This window comes from Chrysochloris asiatica, unplaced genomic scaffold (genome assembly GCF_000296735.1).
Source record: "Chrysochloris asiatica unplaced genomic scaffold, ChrAsi1.0 scaffold00279, whole genome shotgun sequence".
Lineage (NCBI taxonomy): Eukaryota > Metazoa > Chordata > Mammalia > Afrosoricida > Chrysochloridae > Chrysochloris > Chrysochloris asiatica.
In genome coordinates this window covers 3,069,481-3,077,400 of record NW_006408797.1, presented here as the reverse complement: position 1 = coordinate 3,077,400, position 7,920 = coordinate 3,069,481, and positions in this window count along the sequence as shown.

Here is a 7,920-nt window from a genome sequence, read left to right as displayed (position 1 = left end):
GGTAGCAGGAGATTTAGGGAAGAATGCGATAATTAAAGTGAATAGAGGTAAATGCAGTTAACTGTTGATACATGGAGAGGATTGCAACCATGTCAATGAAGCAAAGTGTAAGGTTTTTTAAATGTGAAACTTTTAGGATCTGCTGTGTAACTTTCACTCAATTCACAATAAAAAGTGTTTTTTTTTTTTTTTAAGTTTTAAAAAATGATAAAAATAAAAAGAGAATACGGAGTGTTTCAGGAGGAACCAGGGGTATGGGCAATGAGAGGCCTAAGTATTGATCTAGAGAATCGCTGAACACAGTTATAGGGCATGTTTGAACCTGTAGCAGGATGCCTGGTACAAAGTGACCTCGAAAGTTAGGTTAGATCAGGTACAGACAGATACATAGAAGTATATTGTGGTAGTGAGCGGCCCAGAAAAGGAATGCGTTTCTGGAAAACAACTCAAGCAGTACCTCCTAGTAGAAAAAATAACTAGAGATTCAACTTTGAGAAAGGGTAATCAGTTTGTAACCTCCTAAAGAGGTAGCTGGCTCCAGTGCAACCTTCCGTGAATCATTAACTTTTTTTCAAAAAATGCCCTTAGGCAAGGTTATAGAGAGGATTAAGCAAAATAATAAACATCAAGTCTGTTAAGTATTCACTAAGCTGCGCTACTGACAATGTTTGGGCAGGCGGCCCCCACAGACATGTCCGCCCAAGAAGCCTGGCTACCCTAAGCAATAGCACCAGGACGGGATACCCATTAAGAAACACACAGACGCCAGTGACCCCAACGCAAGTACGCAGATTCTAGACTACTCTTGGCAGGGATGAGGCGCTGTAAAGGAATCACCGCCCTTTACTCTGATTGGACGGGACGAAGATGAGGGCAGGAAGGACAAGAGAAGAGGCAGCAATTGGTTAAATCTGTGAAGAGGGCGGGGCTTAAGTATGGGAAGGAGGTGGGACCGGAGTCTTTCTCTGCTCTCCCAGTTATCCCCTTTGGGCCTTTAGGGATTCTGGTACTGGCGGGCGTGGCGGAGCTGTAAATAGAGCCCTCTATCGCCTCCTAGTCGTCCCAGCAATCAGTGACGCGCCATCGCGCGAGACCAGCCATGGCCAACGGAGTAGAAGAGGAGGCCTGCAGAGTGACCCCCTGTCCTGATGCACTGGACTCTCGGTGCCTCCTCCTCTGACTTCCCAGATTCTGCGGTCGCTCCCTCCGCCTGCCCCTTCCTCTCCGTCCCCTCTTCCCAAGACATAGTCCCGCAGTCCGGGAGGCAGGGGTCGGTGAGCCTGCCGAGTGGGAGCCGCGTGGTGTCTGAAGAGTCAGCCGGCGACCGGTGAGGGGCCGAGTTCGGCCAGATGCCGGCGGCGCGAGAGGGAAGGGGACGGGGGTGCGGGGGTGGCACAATGCAGAGATTCCCAACTGTCGCCCGCCTTCTCTCCGCCTCGGGCGGCTAGCGTCTGCCTCTGGCTGGAGTGCCGCCCCGGCAACAAGTGACGCAGAGGCACGGCAGAATGAGCGATTGGACGAAGTACGCCCCGTGGCCTCCTCCTTTCAGGTCTTGCCCTCTGCCTGTCCACCATATTTGTGGTCCACTTTTTCCTCTCCCCTCGCGGACCTTACGGGCCGGCAACCCCTAGACACCAACTACGGGAACACCGGCGCCACGCGAAACTGGGATGAATTAAAGGGCAGCGAGCGGCTCTGCCTTGGCACCGGGCTCCGTTGCCGTTAGACGCTCCCCATCGTATCGCCCTCCGGGTGGGCTGGTGTCCAAGACTAGGGGCAACGGTTGGGCCCGGAGGTGGGAAGAGGGTGGCCCAAAGGGAATCGGCCCAACAACTCGTGACGCGCGCTTACTCAGGCGCTCAGGGATTGCTGCGCTGCAGAGGAAAGGAAGACGACGGGCCTAGGTGCGGCCTTCTCCTCCTGCGAGTAGCTTTGCTCAGCAATGACTGAGTACCAGGCTCCAAGTATTAAAACGAACAACCAATTTCCCTGCTTACTTGGAAGTCACAGTGTGCAGTGGTGGAGTTACGGAAAGCCCACGCTGCTCTGTGTAAAGAGGGATTTTCGGAAGTTCTGGGAAGATCTGAAAAGAGCGCATGGACATTTGGGATGTTTTGGAGCAGGTGCAGTGGACAAGCCCCTTATTCAGGAATTCTCATCACAGAGGCTGCCTTGAGATTAGTAAATCCTAAACGCTAAGCAATCGCAATTCTCAAGCTTAAAAATATTCTGATATTCCACTTCTAGATACTGTAATAGCTTCCTTTTACTGAGTTTTAACAAGCACGAGGGTCAGACACCCCAAGTCCCCTGCCTGAGGCCACACAGATAGCATTGGCTGAACAAATACCTCTAGTTCCCCTAAACGGTCCTGATTTGGTAAACCCAAGTATTTTCAGTCCTATATGCAGTGATTAGGATTATGAAAGATAAAATAACCCCTTCTCCAGGAACGTAATATAATGGTAGACTTAAGTTTCAGATTAATATGTTATTTTTTTTTAAGTATTGAATGCTGTAATGTTGTGTGCACAACTCCTTCCTAGGCCCAGGGAGTTTGCAAAAAACCATATATGAGTATGTAGTCCCTTCCCGCATCCAGTTCTGGTATGCTCCTGGTCATTTTGGGCTTCAGTTTTACCCAGGCACCAAAGGCACATAGAAGATAAACTATCCTAATAGATATGCTCTCTCCTTATCTGCATATAAACCTCCACATTTCATAGATTTCATCGGAAAATCTTTGTGATGCCAAAACTTCCCAAAGAATGTATTTGTATCATGATCAAATTTGGGCACTTGGAATGGGTGGGAGCTGTCATTCCCATTTTCACCTGTTCCTTAGATATGCTGGACTGAAGTACTGAGCCTCACCTGTTATGAGGGAAAAAGGAAGCATAAAGTAGCCATTCTTATACTTTGAATTGCACTGGTGACCCTATCCCAGCCTCCTTGAAAAAGAGCTCAAGCTTCCACAGTTGTGGGAGCCTCTGTTTCCTGTTACTTTGACTGATTCATTCAGAATAAAGTTATGGGTAGGGGCCTTCTTGAAGAGGGGGCATTTTGAATAGCAGTTTGAATGAAAAGAGGCAAGGGCTTTCTGGGTGGAAGGAACTGTTACTGGAAAGGCCCCAAAGCAGGCTCCTGAAGTCAAGTGAACTTTTCCATCGCAGACTCCTGCAAGAGTGGATAATTTGCTTCTGTCCAGGTCTCAATTTCTGTGTCACCTAGGATTGTCAGAGTCCTAGAGAAAACAGTGACTCTCAGCTCCCCATTTGGGGCAAGGGTGGGAAGTAAGGATACTGGGAAAGGCCATTAGATTCATAGTAGAATCACCTCTAGGTGCAGTTACCATCACTCACCTCCTTATTTCACTTCCAACTCTCTCCCTCTTAATAAAGTTTCCCAGGCCAAGATTGTTGTTGTTGTTGCTAGGTGTCATTGAGTTGGTACCGACTCTTAGAGACCTTACACACTGCAGAACGAAACACTGCCTGATCCTAGACCAACCTCACTACTGTTGCCACGCTTGAGTCCATCGGTGCTACCACTTGGCCAATCCATCTTGTTGGGAGTCTCCCTCTTTTTCTCTGACCCTCCACCTTAACAAACATGGTGTCTTTCTCCAGCAACTGGTCCCTCCTGACAATATGTCTGGAGTATGAGAGATGAAGTTTGACCATCTTGGCCTCCAAGGAACACTCTAGCTACACGTCTTCCAAAACAGATCTATTGGTTCTTTTGGCAGCCCATGGCACTTTCAGTATTCTCTTCCAACACCATAACTCAAATGCATAAATTCTTCTATGGTTTTCCTTATTCACTGTCCAGCTTTCACATGCACATGAGGTTATTGAAAATACCATGGCTTGGGTCAGGTGCACCTTAGTCCTCAAGCTGACATCTTTGCTCTTCAGTACTTTAAAAAGGTCTTATGCAGCAGATTTGCCTAATGCAATACGTCAGGCCAAGGTAGAAAAGGCTTAATTAACACTGAGCCCCAGCTCCTGACCAAGTGGTGTTGCCTGTAGCCAGTCTCTGGCCTCTTTAGTCTACCCTCCCGGTTTTCCACTGAGCTGTATCAGACCAGGTTTGTACTTGCTGCTGCCATGACTGGGGCTGCTGCAGAAAGGGGTGGTAAACTACCCTGTACCTGCCCACCACCTGTGCCCAGAGGAAGCCGAGGATTTGGGATTAGCCTGTAGTGATTGCGTTAGATGGCTTTGGACAAGCTACTTGCCCACGTGGTAACCTTGGGTTACATGAGGGTAAAGGATAATAGTCTCAAAGAACTACTAGGAGAATGAGGGGAAAATACACATGAAGCAGAGTTATGAGCTGATGCTAGCAACTACTGGGATGTTTTCACATTCTGAGTAACAGTGAGAGAAGGGGTGGGACTAATTTTAACTTCAAATCCCAGCCAGATCTAGACAGACTTCCACTCCAGAAGAACAGGTAGACTTGGAACAGACCTGGGAATAGCCATCTATCTTGGGTACACAGGCTGAGAATCAGGTCGTGTTAGCAACTTCTTCCCAGACAAAGCCTTCCATGGACTATAAGGCAGGTCAGCCTCCCTTTATTCTTGATTCTAGGATATGGAAACCCATCTGGACCTGTACTGTCCAACAGAAATAATAATGCAAACCACATTTGTGGTCTTTAAAAGCAGCTGAAATGAATTTGATTGACTTTGTTTTTTTAAAATATCAAAATACGAAGTTGCTGTTTTTTGTTTTTTTTTTTAAAGTTTTTATTGTGAATTGAGTGATAGTTTACATGGGAAAACATCGGTTTTACACTCATCGTTTCATTGCAATGGTTACAGTCTTCTCCATGCATCATCATTCAACAGTATTTGCTTCTATTCCCTCTATTTTTGGGGGTGGGGGTGGGGGAGTATACACAAAAACACTCAGGAATATAAAATCATTTAAACAATCCAGGGGCACATTCTGCATCTACAAGCCTGCCTCCTGGCCTTTCTCTCTCCAAGAGTCTAGAATCCTCAGCTGCTCTCTCTCTCCATGTCATCATCTCTGCCTCCATCTCTAGTGTCTGGATAGGGTCCCACATTCCACTCGTGCTCTTCTCCCTTGATGGTCCTAGGGTCTTTTGTTCCTGGACTATAAGATTAACTTGTTAAGTGCCGTCGAGTTGATTCTGACCCACAGCAACCCTGTATAGGGTTTCCAAGGAGCAGCTGGTGAGCTTGAACCACTGACCTTGCAGTTCAACCGACTTTGCAGTCTGACGCATTAGCAGCCACACCAGGACTTCTCCCACATTTTTGTTACAAAACGTCTACCTTTACAGTTGTGACTGTCGCAGTTAGTCTTGATAACAATTACTGTTGAATCATAAGAATCTTATCCCCATCTCCTTTCACCAGACCTGTCTGTTGTTGAGTACTGTGGAGTCAGTTCTGACTCATAGTGACCCTGCACAGGGTTTCTGAGACTGTAACTCTTTACGGGTGCAGAGAGCCTCATCTATCTCCCTCAGAAAAGCTGTTCCAAACTGTTGACCTTGAGGTTAGCAGCCCGATTTGTAACCACTAAGCTACTAGAGCTCCTTGTAGCCCCCCATTTTAGGTAGCCATTGTTTTAAGTTGCCAGTCCTTATCAATCCTGTGTACAGAGGACATAGGATTGATACTTGATGTGAAGATTCCTTCCTTCTCAGTTGATAGTTTGAGCTACTACATGCATAAGTATAGGTCAAGTTCATCAAATTTTAGCAATTTACACTGATTTCCTTTATCAAAAATGTTTTATCTTCCTCTAGTTGGGTTCTTGAATGACATTTTAAATAATCCAGTATAGCCAAAATATTGTCATTTCAACATAACCAACATTGAACATTGTTAATGAGATATTTTGGAATACTTTTTTTCTATACTTAGACTTTGAAATCAAGAGTATTTCACCCTTACAGCCCATCTTAATTTGATCTGTTTTTGCACAGCTATGTTTTAAGTGCTCAGTTGTTACTGCAGTAGCATGTGACTACTATAGTGGACAGCATAGTTCCAGGCAGTTCCCTTCAGTCCCATTCTTAGGAGACTAGACCAGCTTTATCCAACTCTTGTTTCAAGAATGAAATCATCACTTGCTCTTTTGAATCATGACTTGCCTGGGTTCCTCTTCCAAGCCCAGAAATGCTGGTACGGTAGAACAGATAATTAGGGAAGAAAAGTGTTTCTTCTATTTTGATTGAAGGAAACAACACAGAAGAAAAGAACTAATGTGACACCCTTACAGTAGACTGATTAATTCCAATACTTGTATCAGGGTTTGTGGTTGCCAATAAGATACAAACCACACATACTCTTATTATGTTCAGGGCAAAAACGCTTACACAGAAAAGCAAAAGAGCAAGATCAGCTTCACTAGTGGGCACCAATAATCACCCATGGCCAGCAGGATTCCCACCCCCCCCCCCCCCCCCATACAGCTGATGCAGGGCAGATGTCCTGTGCACACCTCTCTTGTGCAGTAGACTGGAGAGACCTCATTCCCTCCCTGCCAGGAACAAATACAGAAGTGGGGTTGGCCAGGTTCCATATGGTGTCCATGCATAAACAAAAGACAGAGAAATTACTGTGTGCCCAGACAAGGGGAAAGCTTGACCATTAAGGAGAAGGTACTGGGAGACAGAAGGTTACCCAATTGCCTGCCCCTTTATCAGAGAATGTAGGGCCCAAGGTTTTTACGTAGGTGGCATATATGGAAGGCATAGAGGCAAACCATTTCCCCAATGCTGTTGATTTGTAATTTGTGATCCGTTAGATATGGTATGAAGCACCTATAATACCTATTGAATAAGAAACAGAAATAAACAGATACATGAAACTCAGAACTTTATCTTGAATTTATTGTAAATATTAAAGGTTTTGCATTATGAATTTTTGTTAAGTACCATCAGCTCTGGTAGCGTAGTGGTTACGAATCAGGCTGCGAACCTTAAGGCCAGCAGTTTGAAACTACCAGCCGCTTCGCGGGAGAAAGAGGAGGCGTTCTGCTCCCGTAAAGATTTACAGCCTCGGAAACCCTGTACAGGGTCGCTATGGGTCGGAACCGACTCCACAGCACTTAACAACAACTTAACAACAACACCATCAATTTGGTTCTGACTCATAGGGTTTCTGAGGAGCAGCTGGTGAGTTTGAACTACTCGCCTTGCAGTTCAAACTGACCTTTTGGTCCAGTGTTTATCCTGTAGTACCACACCAGGACTCCTCATTATGAATACCTATATTTTAATTTGTTGTTGTTGTTAAGTGCCATCGAGTCGGTACCGACTCACAGTGACTTTATGCACAGCAGAATGAAACACTGCTCGATCCTGGATGTTATTAAGTGCTATAAAGTGTGTTCTGACTCATAGCAAGCCTGTATAGGGTTTCCAAGGAGCAACTGGTAGCTTTGAACCATTGACCTTTCGTTAAACAGTCCAATGCTACAGTGCCACACCAAGTACTAAATGTTTAAAAGATACTAAAATACTGTAAACCAATTAATACATAATTATCCCTTCCTTCTTTCTTCTTAGCCTTCTTTATCCTTATTTTTGCCCCAAATAAATTTGGCAGTATAACAACTTCAAAAGTTACAACCAGTAAAATGGTTAGAAATTGTTCTTTTTTTACACAGTAATATTTTTGTTTCAGGTTTTCTCCCTAGGCACAGACCTTTCTCCTGGCACAAGCTCCAACATGGGGTGAGGTATAGAAACTTGAAGGGTGCACCCTGGTACTCAAGGACCTGCGCCCTACATCAGGGTTTTCATTATTCCACATCCATAATAGGGAGAATGGTATCATTATTTATATACCATTTATATGTAGGTGGTTTTGTTTATGTGTGTGTTTTACTTCTAATCAGTGGTCTGGGAGAGGCGGGCTCTCAGAAACAT